The sequence below is a fragment of the Mauremys reevesii genome, linkage group 1 (assembly GCF_016161935.1).
Source record: "Mauremys reevesii isolate NIE-2019 linkage group 1, ASM1616193v1, whole genome shotgun sequence".
NCBI lineage: Eukaryota > Metazoa > Chordata > Testudines > Geoemydidae > Mauremys > Mauremys reevesii.
The window spans coordinates 93,189,497-93,207,229 of record NC_052623.1 but is presented as its reverse complement, the minus strand read 5'-3'; the positions used below and the strand labels follow the sequence as shown (position 1 = coordinate 93,207,229).

General features: G+C 43.1%; 1 long non-coding RNA gene across 1 annotated transcript in view; it reads right to left on the bottom strand.

The window, feature by feature from the left end:
- Nucleotides 1-17,733, bottom strand: part of LOC120390343 — a 71,181-nt gene that overhangs the window by 10,267 nt on the left and 43,181 nt on the right. Inside the window, exons 4-5 of the long non-coding RNA XR_005591066.1 lie at nt 13,287-13,749; nt 12,993-13,183 (exon numbers count right to left, since the gene is read on the bottom strand). This is a non-coding gene — a long non-coding RNA (uncharacterized LOC120390343). The remainder of the gene's footprint in view (nt 1-12,992; nt 13,184-13,286; nt 13,750-17,733) is intronic.

Here is a 17,733-nt window from a genome sequence, read left to right as displayed (position 1 = left end):
GTGTTCTCTGTCTGAATGTTTGATGACCTTCCATTTCAAATAAATTGAAAGAAAAATGTTTTAAGAGGTAAATGTATTATAGTATGCAAAAAGAAATCTTGTTTCCACACTAAAGGTTGCCAGCTTTCTACTATACATGGGAGACATGTAGAATGGGGACACACCTCAGGACTCCTGCTTCCCTGGCAGGTGAATACCCCTGCCATTTTGAAGGTGAAGTGACCTATTTTTTCCCTTTAAGCCAGAGACTATTTCACACAAAACACTCCAATTTATATTCATATCAGCCTCAGTGAATGACAGAGGTATTGTATAATGCTACTAATGGTAGCTAGTTAATGGAGGGTAATGGAGCAGAAAATATGTTCATTATTGAAAAGGTGGAGAAGAGATGCTTTTATGCCTTTAGCCTCAACATCCCAAATAGAATGACTAAAAGTAGTTGTCTGCTGTGTGCAAAAAAAAAAAAAAAGAAAAGAAAAAAAGCTTTAAGGCATTTGTTACCACAAAATGACTCTCTGATAACTGCACTTTCCCCTGTTTCATTTTCCTTCCTTTTCCTCTTTGATTGGTTTAATATTTTTTTTTATGAATATGTATAATCATTTGACTCTAGGGCAACACTTGATACTCATGCACACTGCCAATGTCTCCACATAAATATAATGAATCAAATTAGCTATTAGCTGCCAATTTATTATGTATTAAGTATAAAAACAAAATTAAACTGCATTTAATATTATTAAATTTATACCCAGAATATTTATAGTGTAGTCTGAATATTCAAATATCAGTTTTGTGCTGTAGACAGAACCAAACCCTGAAAATGTAGCTTGCCAACAAAAACAAAAATAGATGTACATTCCCCCCCCCTCTTAATCGATGGTAGTTATATCCAGCTATAGCTAGTTTCTAACTTCTTGAATGTATATAATACTTTCTTCATTTATAGCTGTTAAGGAGAACCAAATACTTCCACGTTAAAGTGAGCTCCCTGCCAAAAAGGAAGCATGTAATAGACTTTGATGGAGTTATAAGTGAGAATATGACATAACCTTGCTACAACGTGTAACACTAAAGTTGTCTAAAGAAGGGGCATTATAATGTGTCTAGTTTCTGTCTTTCAGATCCTGCTTTCATTGACTTAATTAAGAACAGGATTGGGCCTTATATGTTTTTGACTGATAGTTGAGCCTGTTTATGTCAGTACTATTAAACCCAGAGGCAGCAGTTTTCTCTGCAATGTTGTCTTAATCGCTTTTTAAAATCTTCTTTAAATGACTGTGGTAAGATACTTGCTGATATCTCCCACAAAGATGTATTAGCTCAGGGATCATGGCAAATTAAACTGCCATCTTTTATGTTTGATGCAATTAACTGTGCTTTTCCGGCTAACATTTTGATGCTCAAAGGAGTCATTGAATATCACCACTTGTGTTCACCATCTCACAGCCATCATTAAAAATAAAGAATACATGTGGAGACATTATTTTTCTCTTCCTTTATCAGCTACTAATAGAACAAAAATTATACAGGTATAAAGAAAGCTGTAAAATAACAAATACAAGAAACTTTATTGCATTTGTTGACCCTGAGTCAATTTTTAAATGTATTTGTTTAATCTCTGTCTAAATGTTTGCACCTATGTCGGTGTGTTGATTAGCACACATTAATCAGATAATAAATAAAAGATCTATTCCGGCATTGTACCAGTGTATGAGGCTCTGTGATCAGGTGTGTACACCACACAGGCACTGAAAAGGTCAATATGGGCCTGAGGCTAATTATATTACCTGGCTGCACTTGGAGGATGGGCATGGTTTAATTAAAGATGAAGTACAGTGGGGAAGGTGCTGAGTCATGACTATAAATAAGAGAACTACAGATTGGGAAGGGGGTGCAGGGAAAAAAAATGAAGTCATTCTCTAAGACTAGAGAGGAGAGTGGCTGGCAGAATCAGGGAGAAATCTTGGGGGAGAATTGGCCCTGAGGTCCTCTCCTTGGTAGCAGAGTCTGTCAAGAGGCCAAAAGAGACCTGGAGCAGCCAGCAGGGAGAAGGAAGCTCCAGTGGTGAGCCCTGATAATAGGGTAGTTTTTGGCCTTCCCGGGAGATATTCAGCTAAGGAACTGAGAGAGATGAAAAGTTAAGCCTGCAGAGGGAAGAAGAGGGTTCAAGTTTATATTTTTGTTTTGGAATTTGTTAGTGGATTCCAGGGGAGAGCCCTGGCCCTCCAAGAAGGGTGAACTTAGGGCAGGTCTACACTATGGGGGAAAATCAATATAAGATACGCAACTTCAGCTACGTGAATAACGTAGCTGAAGTCAAAGTATCTGATATCGAATTACTTACCGTCCTCACAGCGCGGGATCGACGTCTGCGGCTCCCCATGTCGACTCCGCTACCGCCGTTCGCGTTGGTGGAGTTACGGAGTCGACATGAGTGCGTTTGGGGATCGATATATCGCGTCTAGATGAGACGCGATATATCGATCCCCGAGAACTCAATTGCTACCTGCCGATACGGCGGGTAGTGAATACGTACCTTTAGAGAGGCTCTGGGAGAAGCCTGTTGACAGGCTACAGTATTAAGAAGTCCAAGGAGGCAGCAGCAAGAAGACTGAAGGAACAGACCTTAGCTGCTGGTTATAGACTGAAAATCAGGATAGTGGGAGTGCCTGGGTTCCCTCTACCAGCCCCCGAGGATGGTGATGAGAGGCCCTTAAAAAAGGGAATAAGAACAAAGTCACAGGGATCAGAGTTGGGAGCTAAAGAACTTTTGTAAGAGTCTTAGATTTGTACAGTTACCCTGATAGGGGTGGAACTGAACATAACCTGGCCAGAGGGCTGATCCATGGAAGAGATAGACCACTGTGGAATCAGAGTGGACCTCGGCAGGGGATGCTAGAGGAAGAGATCTTGCTATGCCACACTTAATAATGAGGGGATGGTCTAGAAGTGAGTATACTCTTCCACTGTCTACCACGGTGGGGGAGATGAGTGTGAGAAGCCCACCTTAGAGACTTAATTGATTATTATCCTCACTATGGTTCATATTTGGACCAATCTAATTCCCACTAAAATCAGTGGAAATTAGAATGGGCTCATGGTGCATGTTATAATAGATTGCAGACTGCCCGTACTGGGACTTTTGAATGCTGCTACAACAGAGATAATAGTAAGTCTATTTATGCTATAAAGCCTATGAAGAGAGTCAGTCAGTCAGTCTCTCTCCCTCTCCCTCTCTGTGTTTGTTTCAAGGTTTTCATCTGTTTTGTGTATGTCTGGTCTTCTGTTTTTCTAAAGAGAATTTTTGGATGAGTCACAAATGTGAACTGGAAGCTGTCTCAGCCCTTAATTGAAAGCACGACTGCAGCAACGTTAACAAAGACATCTTTTGATACATTGTTTAAGTTAAAATAGAGGTTGACAAAACTACCACAAAAAAGAACTGTAACAGTTTGAATAAAAGCCTCACATTCTTCAGTTGTCCATTGAATATTCTAATGCTAAAAGAAAATAAAAACAAGCAATATTTTCTGGACTGTTTATATGTAAATGAAGCAAAAAAGGGCACATGCTTTTCTTTCACCTATTTTTTATTTATTTTGCAGGTCACATTTAAAATCCTCACATACTTTCTCTCTACATTTCTTGTCTTTTTGTTTGGTTTTTTTACACTGTATTTTTGTAAGAAAGTGTCTAAACTAAACATCAACATTCTATAACCCTTGTGTGTGCTCTAGCTAACCCCGGATTCAGATTTTGCAGTTGGCCACTTTTTTTTTTTTTTAAAAGCGGGCTGAACCGAAACCCAGGATTCAAGTTCCCCTAATTTTAGTGGAACTGTGATTCAGATCTATATATTAAAGCTCTTCCCCATCCACAGATGAGACATCTTTTCAGACTCCTTTCATAAATGAACTTTGAAGAAATAAACCAAAGTATTATAAGGCATTCTTCTCTATAAGCATGAGAAACAGTTAATTTAAGGTCCATTAGTTCAGGGTCTATCTCAATGCTTCCTCCAGTGATTTTTTCCTTCTTTAACATATATTCTTTTCTTCTGTTCCTTAGTCCCCACGGGTAGAGAAATATTTCAAGAGTTCCCCTAAATTTTCATCTTTCTATAGATTAATCCTCCCAAGAAATCAGCAACAATCATCCAAAAATAGTATATATTATCCAATACTTATTCAAGCTGAATTCTCCATCTGATTTCAAAAGTTCTGCTTGAAAGTGAATGGCACAATATGCCTCAATATTATTGTGTTAAAAAAGAGGGTGGGGGTGAGGGAGTGTCTAAATCCTGTCTTATTCTTTAAGATGTTCTGGTCCCAGACATAGAATATTAAGGTTGGAAGAGACCTCAGGAGGTCATCTAGTCCAATCCGCTGCTCAAAGCAGGACCAACACCAACTAAATCTAAAACCCATTTGCTGAAAATATACATTGAATGGGTACTTGATTTTTTTGTGATTGTTTCTGAATAGGAGAAATATTGTAGGTAGAAGCTTGGTGAAAGAAAACGTTAGAAATCAATTTTCTTTCCAGAGAGCAGGACCTAGCACTAACAAGAACAATTCTGAGCTGAAAGAGACTTACATAACTACACACAAATGAAGCAATTCTGAATTTTATAGCTTTCTGAACATTTTTGATTTAAGTATTTTACAACAGCTTGACTTTTGCAAGCTACTTTACTCAGTTTGTTGTAGTACCGCAGCACACATGCATTTGTATCTCAGTATTATCGGTGTTCTGGGTTTAGACTTTTGCATACTTCAAGAAACAATTTGGCCCTTCCATGTGAGCTTGTCTATTCATTTGCATCAAGTTCCATTCCATGAGTTGCATATCATTGCAATTTCTCACTCAATCAGGATATTTTCTGTATTGATTTTTGTTAGCAGTTGGTCACTTGTTTAGCTACAAGTGCATAAGGAAAATTAAGTAGTCTAACATTTATGATAGAATTTCTTCTTAAGCAATTTATTTCTACTTTATCACATCTATCTGGTACTGCTTATCAAAATGTTTATTGGTGTCTTTTCTATGCTGCTTTTGCTAAAGCAGTATCTCTGATCCATGGAAAAGTACTCACAAATATATTACATACAACATCTAATCTATTAGCTGATGTGTTAACCAAAGGTCCTTGATCCTTTGTTTAGAGTGGTATCTACCTTCTACATAGCTGTCATTTATTATAGCAGCATCCTTGTCATGGACTAGGACTCGACTGTGCTAGGCACGGTGCAAACATAGAACACAAAGATGGTCCCTGCCCCAAAGAGATTACAGTGTAAGTATAAAACAAGAGACAACAGCTAGATGCAGACAGGTGAGTACAAAGAAACAATGAGACTACAGGTTTTGGTTGTAACAATGAGGCTGTGGTTTTAGCATGCCAGTGACCTAACCATTGTCAAGTGTTCTGTTGCAGGCATCATGGCAAAAAGAGAGATAATGCAGTAGCTCTGCAGATGTTAATAGAGAGTTTCTCCCAAGAGTGAGGGGCAGCATAGGAGAAAGCATGAAGGTGCTTGTTAGAAAAGCTAACAAGTGGGAAGTGGCATCTGGCATCATTGGCTAATTGGAGGCATGAGTTGATACATTGATAGTGAATGAGAAATGATGAAAACAGTGGGGATAGGTTGTTAAGTGAAGACCAGTAGAGTATGTTTAATACAATGGAAAAAGAAGAGCAAACCGAAGGATGCAAAGAAAAGGATAACATGGTCAAAGTGATGGGTTAGGAGAATGATTGTTACAGCCATATTCTGAATGGATACAAGTGGGGCAGGATTGATAGACTCTTGGTCTCTGGACCAATTAATATTTAATTAAATATTAATTATGCCAGAGAGTAAGAATGGCTTTATAGGCTAGTGCAGAGGTTGGCAACCTCTGGCACGCGGCTCGCTAGGGTAAGTAGCCTGGTGGGCTGGGACAGTTTGTTTACCTGCCTCCTCAACCGGTTCATCCAATTGCTGGCTGCAGTTCGCCGTCCCAGGCCAATGGGGGCTGCAGGAAGCAGCGCGGGCCGAGGGATGTGCTGGCCGTGGCTTCCCGCAGCCCCCATTGACCTGGAGCGGTGAACCGTGGACAGTGGGAGCCGCAATCAGCTGAATCTGCCGACGCGGCAGGTAAACGAACTAGCCCGGCCTGCCAGGGTGCTTACCCTGGTGAGCCGCGTGCCAGAGGTTGCCGACCCCTGGGCTAGTGGTAGGGCACTCACTTGAGAGATGGCAGATCCCTGTTCAAATCCCTTCTCATCAGGCTGAGAACAGAATTGAACCAGGATCTCCCACAGCCTGGATGAATACCCTAATTGCTGGGCCTAAGATTATAGGGGGAGAGTTCTCCTGCCAGTAGGGTGACCTGATTTTATAGGGACAGCCCCAATATTACCTTTACTTCTGAGCGGGGCTCTGTGCTATTGAGGCCTTGCACATAAATGGTGTGTCCTGTGGGGGTGTGAGGGACGTGAGGGGGTACAATGGACACCTGTGCCCCCATGTCCAGAAAAAAGGGGATTACAAGAACCTTGTCAAAAACTAGCGGATAATAGGGACAGGGGTCCCCTGGCCGGGTGCTGGCCGCCACCAAGCACCCGGCCGCTATCCGTTTTTTGGCTGGGAAGGTTCTGGGTGCTCTTCCCATCCCAGAGCTATGGCCAAGGCTCTTTGCTGCTCACTATTGAGTTTACGTACAACCTTCTTAGTGAGGCCCTTGTACAATAAGAACTCAAAGATTTTGCATTCTGTAAATGAATGCTGTGAGTACTGGGACCTGGGTTGTGAACTGACATGTGGTGGGGGTGGACTGATGTGCGGTGGGGGTGGACTGGCGTGCGGTGGGGGTGGACTGATGGGTAGAGCTTGGGCTGAGGGCCATCTTACTTTCTCGAGGGCTTCATAGAGTCGCCCAATGGGGCGCCTAGCATACCCCCTTAGCCACAGAACTGCCCCGGTGTCAGGGGTGGTACTGCTATCCATGGCTAAGTCAATGGCAGCTTCATCTATAGGTATCTCGGTGGGGTCAATAACATGACTGAAGGCATTGACCTGGTTAATCTGGGCCTGAGTAAGTCCAAGAGGGTGTTGGGTAGGGGACCACAGCATGATGGACCCCCCTGCGATGGCACATCTCAGGGAAGGGATGTCCTTGACGCTTTCTCTGGGGACTTGGATCCCTTGAAGGGAGTGCTGTAAATGGAGGAAGGCCAGGGCTGGGGCAGTCAGGGGCCATGCAGTGTTAGATATCACCAGGCTCCCTGAGAGACCCCTGGACCAGCTACTGGTCCTGGCTAATACTATGCCCTCTTCCCTATCCACTAATTCCTGTCCATTTTCCAGACCCAGGCAGCCTAGCCACAGTAGTGGTGGCTCGTTGGCACCCCTAGCGGTGTCTGTGATGAACTCCTTCATCTCTGCTTTGGAGCGGGGTCGGAGTTCTGTCACCTGTGTGGTGTTGCCCTGGGCATCAATCTTTATACGACTGATGGATACCGGCAGGGCTTCACCAGAGGCGACAGTGGGTGCAGGTTCATGGGCTTGGGCCTCTAGAGGGGCTGAAGGTAGGGCTGGGTATAGTGGGGTTTTCTTGAGGCGAGATGAGGCCTCTGGGTGGGTATATGGGGGAGGTTTTTCAGGGGATTTATTGGGACTGGGCAGGCTAGGGGTCAGTGGTGGTCCCTCCTGGCTAGGCTGGCTAGTGGCCTCCTTGGCCGAGGTCATTAGGGCCCCATGGAAAACAGTTTATAAAGGGCCTGAGCCAGGATCTCATAGGTAACTGTGGCTACCTTTTGGGGCTTATATATATATATGTGATGCCACAGTTTCTTGGGCTTTCGAATTTCATCCAGCTTCTGCACCAGTTCTGTTAATATCTGGTGGGTGGGGGACCCCTGCAAAATTCAAGGTTCAGGGGTGAGCTTAGATGGGGCCCCCCCACAGGCTTTCATGACCCTTCCCACCTCTCTCCAGAGGCGGGTGGGATCTGAATCTGTGGCTGGCTCTCCTGCCTTAGTGCAGACTGGCCTGAGGCTGGAATCAGCAGGGCTGGCCCTGAATGTGGGGTGGCAGGTTAGGAGGCACCCCACATCAGTGAGCCCCAGGTGGGTGGTATACACCCTGGAGCTCTGGCCATTGCCAATAGTACAGACCCATTCTAGGGCCTCAGGCTGCTGTTTACTTTGCAGCAAGTGGTATTGTAGGTGGTTGGTCTGATCTTACTCTGTCCCAGAGGTCTTGGCCTCTTTCCAGGGACAGGGATGGCAGTAATTGTTACCTCAAGATCCTGTTCGTGACGCCATGTCCCTGCCAGCAGGTATATGGGATCTTGGGGAGCAATTACCACACAGGTGGGGTGCAAAATAAACTTTATTAAGAAAATACAAAAACAGGGAAAATTCAATACTGAGGGGTATGGGGTTGTTAAGGTAGACAATTGGGGAGGGGTTTCTTTTTGGTGAACAGTAAGGGGGTTTCAATAGTTGGGTACAACACAGTAGGATACAATACAGTGGGTAGTCAGTTAACACTGAGGTATAATTGTAACAGGTAGCTAGCGATTTCTGTGTAATCACAGGTGTGTCACAGCAGCATATAACCAACTAACAGTTATGGAAAAATATGTTAAATAACAAACAATTTTAGGTAAAATGTGTCACAGTGGTGTAAATGTAGCATGTGAGGTGTATCAGAGAGGAAAAAGTAACCAATGGGGTTTTGTGCTAGACTTCAGCAATACAATTGAGGTTTGGCAGTAGGAGCACAGAGACACAGACACACAGAGAACAAGCACGCTAGGAAGACACAGAGAACAAGCAGTCTGTAAGTTTAAGCAGCAAGGACTTCTGGGAAGTTCAGAGGGTGATGCAGATGTGGGGGAAAAGGCAGCAAAAACCTTATCTATCTTCTAACTTAATCAAACTTATATAAAATGACAAGCAGCTTATATGGAGCAACAAAACAACGTACTATAGCAAGGCAGGTGAGACTTACAAGCTTTACAATCTTAACAAACTATGACTTATCAAACTAAGAAAGAAAAAACAAAATCTATGGTGCACCTTATGCTATGGGGAAGTTACAGAGGGCAGAGTGGTATGTGCCCAGAATACAGCTCCCAAGGCAGCCCCCAAGGAAGCTAAGGGAGGTGGCTGCAGCAGTGGATACAGCTGAAAACAGTCCAAGGCAAAGCCCACAGGAGCAGAACTTAGCAGCAGCACAAACTTATTTTCAGTGGCAGAGTGCCACGGGGTTTAAGAGAGGTTTTAGGACACAGACCAAGGTTTAGCTTGAGTCTGTGTGCTGGGGAGACAGAGCCAGCTGCCAGGATAGGGGGCGGGGGTTGTAAGAGAGGTTTTAGGACACAGACCAAGGTTTAGCTTGAGTCTGTGTGCTGGGGAGACAGAGCCAGCAGCTAAAATAATAAAATAAAAGTATAGAAAGTTTCACAGAGGGATTCTTACCATCCCCCAAGGCAGCAGCAGAGGCAGAAACAGCAAGCACATCAGAAGGCTCGGTACAGTCTTGATAATCAGGAGATCTCTCAGGCAGCAATTCGTTCTTCGTGGGGGGTTTTTCAAAAACGGGGGTACGCTCAAAAATAAAACGAGAGCGGAGAAAGGACCCCCAGAACCTCTGGTTGATCAGACCAGGCAGCAATGCAAGAACCTTTCTGAAGTCTGTTCAAAAAATGTCTGTTTTTAAAGGCAAACCCTGGCAGCTTCCCGCCAGTAACTCTGATTGGCTCCCCCTCTTACAGGGAGGAGGGAGGCAGAGAAAAAACTGCAGGCAGCCACAGAGGCATGTTTGGACTAGCCCTGAGCCCAGAGGTATGACTCATGCCCAGGATCCTAAAAACACAATAGGTCTTGCAGCTCTGGACAGTGGCCACCCTACACCAAGCCCAGGTTTTAACAAGGTGATAATAGGACTAACCCTTTGAACAGCGCAGTGGTCCCACTTAGCATAAGTGGCCATCCCTTTGAGAAGGGCAATGGCTCTGGTTAGACAACTTAAGGGGCCCTCCCTTTGAGAAGGGCAGAGCCCCTGGTAAACAACTTAACAGCCAGGGAGGGGTGGCCACAGGAGGAAAACAAGAACAAAATGGAGTAAGGGGACAGCTTTAAGAAACAAAATGGAGCTGTAACAGACAGTCTCATATAGACATCTTATACCCCACCCCATCCCAATTTTTCACATTTTTTGTCTGGTCACCCTACCTGCCAGCCACTTTGCAATGATTTAGGCAGGTACCTAAGCCACTCTTTGAAGGATGGCTTAGGCACCTGACTCCGGTAGTGGGTTCCTGGCTGTGGATCCCAAGCAGAGATAGCCAACTAACGCTGAGAGGGGTGGAACTTAACAGCCTATACTAGCCAGTGTGAGATACCCTTTCTGACTAGCTTGCAGGTTTTTGTGGATCCTATTATTAGGCACCTAACCCAGGGTTTGTGGATTCCAGTGGGGCTTTCCCCCCCCCCCAAGTGTGCCTAAATGTTAGATATTGCAGCATTGATTAATGTTTAACCCCCTTTGTGGATCCACCCATATTATGCTATACTATCCATTTTCATATTACTCTTAAACTGTATACATTCAATAAAAAACAGTATTGAATAGAAATAAAGTTATACAGGTGATCATTGTTTAAAATTATATTTGAATCTATTATTACCATTTTAGCAAAAAAACATGTTTAAAGCTGACTTTTAACGTGAATAGGAGTTGGGCACCCAACTTCCTTAGGCCTGTTTGAAAATACCAACTTAAGTGATCAAAAAACATTGTTTAATATCTGAAGGTACATCAGCAAAAAAATAAAATCAGGTTCCTTGAGAAGTGCCTTTGTAGATCACTCCAAGCTTCCATTTCACCACTCTAGGACCTCACCCAGCTTTGTCCCTCCGGCACTGTGATATTTAGCTGTTCTGCTCTCGAGGCTTGGCTGTCACTTCCTTGCACCTTGTTCATTCACTTCTATGTGTATAAAGTGGGTTTAAGACACTACCAAATTGAAAGGGTAGCATTTTATACCCACTTTGCACAGGGGCCTATAAAAACTGCAAGGGAGTGAAAAATCAGATCCTTTTATTGTATTGAGCCTGATTCTTCCTTCATTACATCAGTTTAAAGCCAATGTAATTCACTGGGCCAGATCCTCAGCTGGTGTAATTGATGTAGCTTCATTGATGGAGTCACACTAGCCTGAAATTGGTGTAATGTAGTGGAAAAACAGGTCCATCATCTGTTTTTTTTTTTCCTATGCTGAACCATTCTAATATCATTTTTTAATCCCTTTGTTCCTTCTCCTTTAATTTTGTGTGCTGTGCTTAGTGTAAACGTTCATCTGATTGAAATGGCCCTACCAAACGTGCTAACATTAAGAATGTAATATAAGCATAACACTCTTACTACACTCAGCACAACATTTTTACCCATTTGTGGAGTGTTAGCATGCTTGTGCCTCGACACAAAACAGATTCCTGTCTGGCTCTAGATAACTGCTCAGGCAGGTTGGAAAACCACCTAGCTTTGTCTACAATTCAAAAAATTATAACAGCACTTCTAAAAATTGATGATCATTTATATTCCACTACCCTTATAATCATCTGAAATGTTAAAAAAAGAATCAGAGGATTAAAATGACACCAAATGTGCCTGGAAATTACAGGTGATTACAGTGATAGAGATTTAAACATTCTTTGGAATACTTATAATTGTTTTAGTGCCTGATTTTTATTAAATCTCCTCCCAGATGAACACAGCTTTCCACATCCATTTTCCTGCACATACACATGGGTATTCATGCCTGAAATGTGTAAGACTACATTTTAGTCATGGGTATTTTTAGTATAAGTCATGGACAGGTCATGGGCAGTAAACAAAAGTTCACAGTCTGTGACCTGTCCATGACTTGTACTATATACCGCTAACAAAAACTTGGGTGGGAAGGCCGTGGGTGCTGTCTGTTTGTGTGGCACAGAACCCCCACTAGTGCTGGGTGGAGCAGGCAGCGACATACGGACCGGGACCCCAGCTCAGGGCTGGCTCCAGGCACCAGTGCAGCAAGCAGGTGCTTGGGATGGCCCATGGAAATGAGCGGCACTTCCGGCTCTTCAGCAGCGGGTCCCTCTCGGAGGGAAAGAACTACCGCCAAATTGCTGAAGTGCTGCCGATCACAGCTCCCCCCGCCACTAGGGGCGGCAAAAATGCTGGAGCCAGCCCTGCCCCTGCTGGTGCTGGGTGGGGCAGGCACGCAGACTGGGACCCCTGCTGGTGTTGGGTGGGGCAGGTGTCGGCATGCAGCCCAGGACCCCTGCTGCTGCTGCTGGGTGGTGGAGGGCAGTGTCTGTGTCCTAGGACCCCCACTGGTGCTGCGGGGCGAGGGAGGAGGAAGGTTGGCAGAGCTGGCAGGTTTCCTATCTGGCTTCATGTGTCCCTGCAGTTCCTAGGGGGAAGGAAGTCCAGGGGGGGCTCCACACGCTGTCCCTGCCAGGAGCTCTGGCTTCACAGCTCCCATTGTCCGGGAACCACCCGGCCTCTCCACCTAGAAGCTGCAGAGACATGCCGGCTGCTTCCAGGGAGCACATAAAAGGTAAGCGCCACCCTGCACCCCAACACCCTGCCACAGCCATGAGCCCCTTCCCCCACACAAATTGCCCCAGCAACTGTAGCTGGCCCAGGGGCTGCCTGATCTAATTGGACAGCTCCAGAGCCAGCTGCACTGTCCGCTGCCTAGGTCATGGAGGTCACAGAAAGTCACAGAATCTGTAACTCCTGTGACCTGCATAACAGACATGCAGCCTTACCTATGTGTATAAGTGATATACAAAAGCAATTAATTGGTCCAAGCATCCATTTGTCTAAATTCATGTTCCACTGAAAATCTGGTTTAGGAGTGTTATCACTAATTTTAAAATTCAGACTCGGTTTGTTGAGAAGAATGAGGGTAAACCAATTTTTCACAAAAAAAATTACCATAAAGTTGTCTTGATTGTCTAAGAAGCTAGTTTCCACTCATAAAATCTGCCACATTGTCAACTTCTGCTGTCAGTCAGGTGCAGCATGGCAGACTTCTTCCTTCAGAGCTAGTCTCCTTTTGTTGTTGTTGTTCGCTCACATTGCATGAACTTCTTGACTTCTCACTTCTCCCTTGACTCGCTTTCCTCCTGAGACATAGAGCCAAATTCTGAGGTCCTTACTCACTCCCCTCAGACAAACTCACTGGGAATTCAATAGTTTGCCTGAATTACAACGGAGGGCCAGACTAACCTGCAGAACGCTGTGAGGAAGGGATATTATGTGATTGATTTTCCATGAGTGATTCATCTACCTCCTTTCCATTAACTTCCTGACAGAGCCCCCTCTATGCTGTAGAACCTCATTAAATATGGTGTAGCGAATTTCCAGGAGTTGCACTGGTTGTGGAGTCCCTGGTAATACAGTTCCATTGAAAGAAAACAAGAATAGTGGTTGCACTCACCATACAAAACAAATGCATACCATACAAAACCACAAACATATCTTGCCCCAGCTAGGACTGTAATATGATTTACCACAAATTCAATATCCAACACTACATTCCCAGAGTTACTACATTCCATGGGGTGAAGTATATGTTGGCTCTTACTATAACACACATAGTAATGGAGAGAGTGAAAAAAAAAAAAACACCAGAGATGTTTGTTGCCTGGAGAGATCCAATGCTGCAGACCCCGATTTAGCCATCTGGATCCTACAAATGGGAAAGCAGAAGAGCAGGGTAAAGAACCAAGGTTACAGTCACACCAGTCCCAAACTCATAATCAACACAAGACTTTGCGGTTAGGTACAGCCCAAAACATAAAAAGAAAATGCATGATGGCAAAATGAAGTAGCACTATTAAAAAAAAACAACCTCTCAAGAAGATGCCCCAGTGAACAGAAATTAACATCAGATTTTTACTGTAATCTAAATGTCATTTGCTGGCTAACAATGCAAGGGTGAATTTTGTATTAAAATCAACTGCAAATAAATTATGACCTGAAGTTCTGCAAATACCAATGCTATCCCTTTTATCCCAAAGGTGATTCTATGGTTGACCAGATTTTTAAGAAACAATCCTTTGCCAAAAGTCAGAACAAAGGCAGGAAGGGGGAAGGACTGGTTTTATCGCTAAGGCATAAAAATCTGGGTTTAATTTTGCCAGCAAATTCCTATATGATATTGAGCAAGTCATCTATTTTCTCTCAGCCTCAGCTGCCCATCTGTAAGGTGTATAGTAATACTCCTTATTTTTAAGGTGGTTGTGAGGATAAGTTCATGAATACTTGGATGGTGCCAGCTATAGAACCAGTAATTAATTAGGTGAAGACAACATCCATTGAACAAAAGTATCTTCGTGCACTTCAAAGTAATCATTAAAACCAAGTAGTCTTAGAAAATTCAAATATCATGTATATAACATGATTGTGAAGCACAACTCTCCATTAATTTCTACAGGGGGTTCTCTAAACATCAGTAGTATAATGCTGCCTGGAGTTACTGGATTCTAAAAGGATGTTGAACATATGACTTCTAGAGTTTGTTGGCTGCAATCTAGCCCACTGGAGTGAGCAAAAGGCATTACAATGTGGAAGCTGTTTGGTGGCTTATGTGAAATGGAATGATGCTTTTTTTTCCAGTGGCCAAAGGTCCACATCACAAAAATCACTATCAGATTGGCACCCGTTTTGGTAGTTTCAAAAGACAAGTCTAGAATTAAGTGGGAATGAGGATTAATCCATTCTTCACTTCAGTGGAGTTAACCTGATTTACAACAGCTGAGGATCTGGCCATGTATCTTTACTGTACAAAAACTGGTGGCTTCAGATAAAACAGCTGTCAATTTGGCACTTCTTGTACCCAGTTATTGCACTTTATAAAAGCATAATAGAAATATACTAAATGATTGAAAAATACTAGGCATTATAGCTCAAATTTATCTTGTAAATCTGAGTTACAGTTAGAAAATATAAAAGTGTCAAAAAAGAGGCAGAACATTAAAAAAACCTTACAAAAATTCAAAACCCTTGAGTCATAATTCTTTTTTCCATTTGAAAGGAACAAAATTCACAAGACATTGATCAGAGGGGTGAAATTGCTGGTATGGTATATGTTTTGCTGGAAGTTCAGAGATATGGGGATTCAAGTTCATTTAATGACTTAAAAATAGAATTAATACCTTGTAGATAATTCTAGTTGAAACAAAAAGCTAATATAAATCTCCCAGGATAAAACTAATATGCTGTCTTTTACTGGTGAAAGTGAGTCAAGGTGTTTGACATGCAGTAATCTGGAGATAGCTTTCCAGTAGGCCATAAAAGAGAGTATTACAACAATCTGTTCTTGCAGCTAATAGGATGTGAAATAAACTGTACAGAAAACAAAAACAAACAAACAAAAAGGTGTAAAGTATAGTAGACCCCATACAATCTGCAATAAGATTCCCAAATCAAAGGTGGTATTTACTGAGTCAAACTCTATTTCACAATACAGTGGTTCTCAACCAAGGATGTGTGTACTCCTGGAGTTATGCAGAGGTCTTCCAGGGGGTACATCAAGTCATCTAGATATTTGCCTACTTTTATAACAGGTTACATAAAAAGGTACTAACAAAGTCAGTATAAAGTAAAATCTCATACAGACAATGACTTGTTTATACTGCTCTATAAACTATACACTGAAATGTAAGTACTATATTTATAGTCCAATTGATGTATTTTATAATTATATGATAAAAATGAGAAAGTAAGCAATTTTTCAGTAATAGCATGCTGTGACACGTCTGTATTTTTAGGTCTAATTTTGTAAGCAAGTGGGTTTTAAGTGAAGTGTAACTCGAGGGTACACAAGATAAATCAGACTCCTGAAAGGGGTACAGTTGTCTGGAAAGCTTGAGGGCCACTGTGCTATCCTATATAATGTCATCTATTAAAAATTTTAGCATCAGTCCTGCAAAGAGCTTTGCATGGTTCTCATGACCCTGGGTCCTCACTGACCAAGGACAACCACTGTGAATGGGGTATGGTGAGGGAGCAGAGAGAGGAACAGAAAAGGAACTTTTAGGTTGTAGAACTCAAGAACATGGTGCAGAAGGAACTGCCCCACGCACTCTGGGGTGGGTGTTCTGCTCACAGTTTTATGTTTATGAATCCTGCTTGTGGCATTTTCCCTAACAAATGTTGGGTGACTTCTCTCCTTTCATTAAAAGTTTCTTTTCTGCACTCACTCAGACTCTCTGCTTGTGAGTGGGGAAGTTTTGCTTCTCAGAGGTGCCCGGGGTGGTGTGTAATTTTCCCTGGTTACTGGGTGGGGGCTCAAGCCAGCTCTGCTTTGTATTGTTGAAAAGAAACCCCTAGATATTGAACCTGACCCTTGTTGCTGCCAGCTCCACCTGGCAGAAGGGTTACACACTCATTTCCCCTGCCTTTCTCTGCCTGCTGCACCTGTTTTTGCCTTGCTTTTCCTACCCTCTCCACTTCCTCTTCCACCATACTGGGAGTACATGCTAGCCCTGGACTTCTGTTCTGTAGATTTCCCCTTACATCTTTCTTTTGCATGCTCCTGACTGCTTTCTCCCCACTTCCCCAATAATGCCTCTGCCCTATGACCCTCTATACCAGATTGTTTATGCCTTGCTGCCTATTCAGGGTGATCCCCCATCTTCTCTTTCAGGCAGCAGTCTTGCTTTCTCTGTCCCCATCCCTTGCTTTCTTTTGTACTTCTGACTTACTGCACCTTTCTCAACTCCCCCATCTTAATAATAATTGGAGATATGCCAATCTCCTAGAACTGGAAGGGACCTTGAAAGGTCATCAAGTCCAGCCCCCTGCCTTCACTAGCAGGACCAATTTTTGCTCCAGATCCCTAAGTGGCCCCCTCAAGGATTGAGCTCACAACGCTGGGTTTAGCAGGCCAATGCGCAAACCACTGAGCTATCCCTCCCCCACCTCTGCTTTACTGTTCAAGACCTTCTTAGTCTTTCTGACCCCTAAATACTAACTCCTCCAGTATACCCTTACCCCATAGAACTACTAGCCTTGGCAATATTAGTCTCCAGAGTGCCTGTGGAAGACAAGACACAGACAGGTAGGGATCCAGGGTGAACAAGGATGCTCCTAGCTTCTTTCTGAGTCTCTGCAGATCATAGCTGCCTTTTACCAAAGGAGTCAGATAATCCTAAGGATCAGTCATACTGTTGCTGAGCTCACCTGTCATGGAGTAAGAGACCTTTATGCCCCATAGGATTTGGTCATTTATTTAGAAGAACAGCTAGCCAAAAACTCAAAAGGTAATAAAATGTTTTTTAAGTACATCAGAAGCAGGAAGCCTGATAAACAATCAGTGGGGTCCCTGGACGGTTGAGATACAAAAGGAGCACTTAAAGACAATAAAGTCATGGCAGAGAAACTAAATGAATTCTTTGCTTCAGTCTTCATGGCTGAGGATGTTAGGGAGATTCCCAAACCTGAGCCGTCCTTTGTAGGTGACAAATCTGAGGAATTGTCACAAATTGAAGTGTCACTAGAGGAGGTTTTGTAATTAATTGATAAAGTTAACAGTAACAAGTCACCGGGATGAGATGGCATTCACACAAGAGTTCTGAAAGAACTTAAATGTGAAACTGTGGAACTATTAACTGTGGTTTGTAACCTGTCCTTTAAATCAGCTTCTGTACCGAATGACTGGAAAAAATAG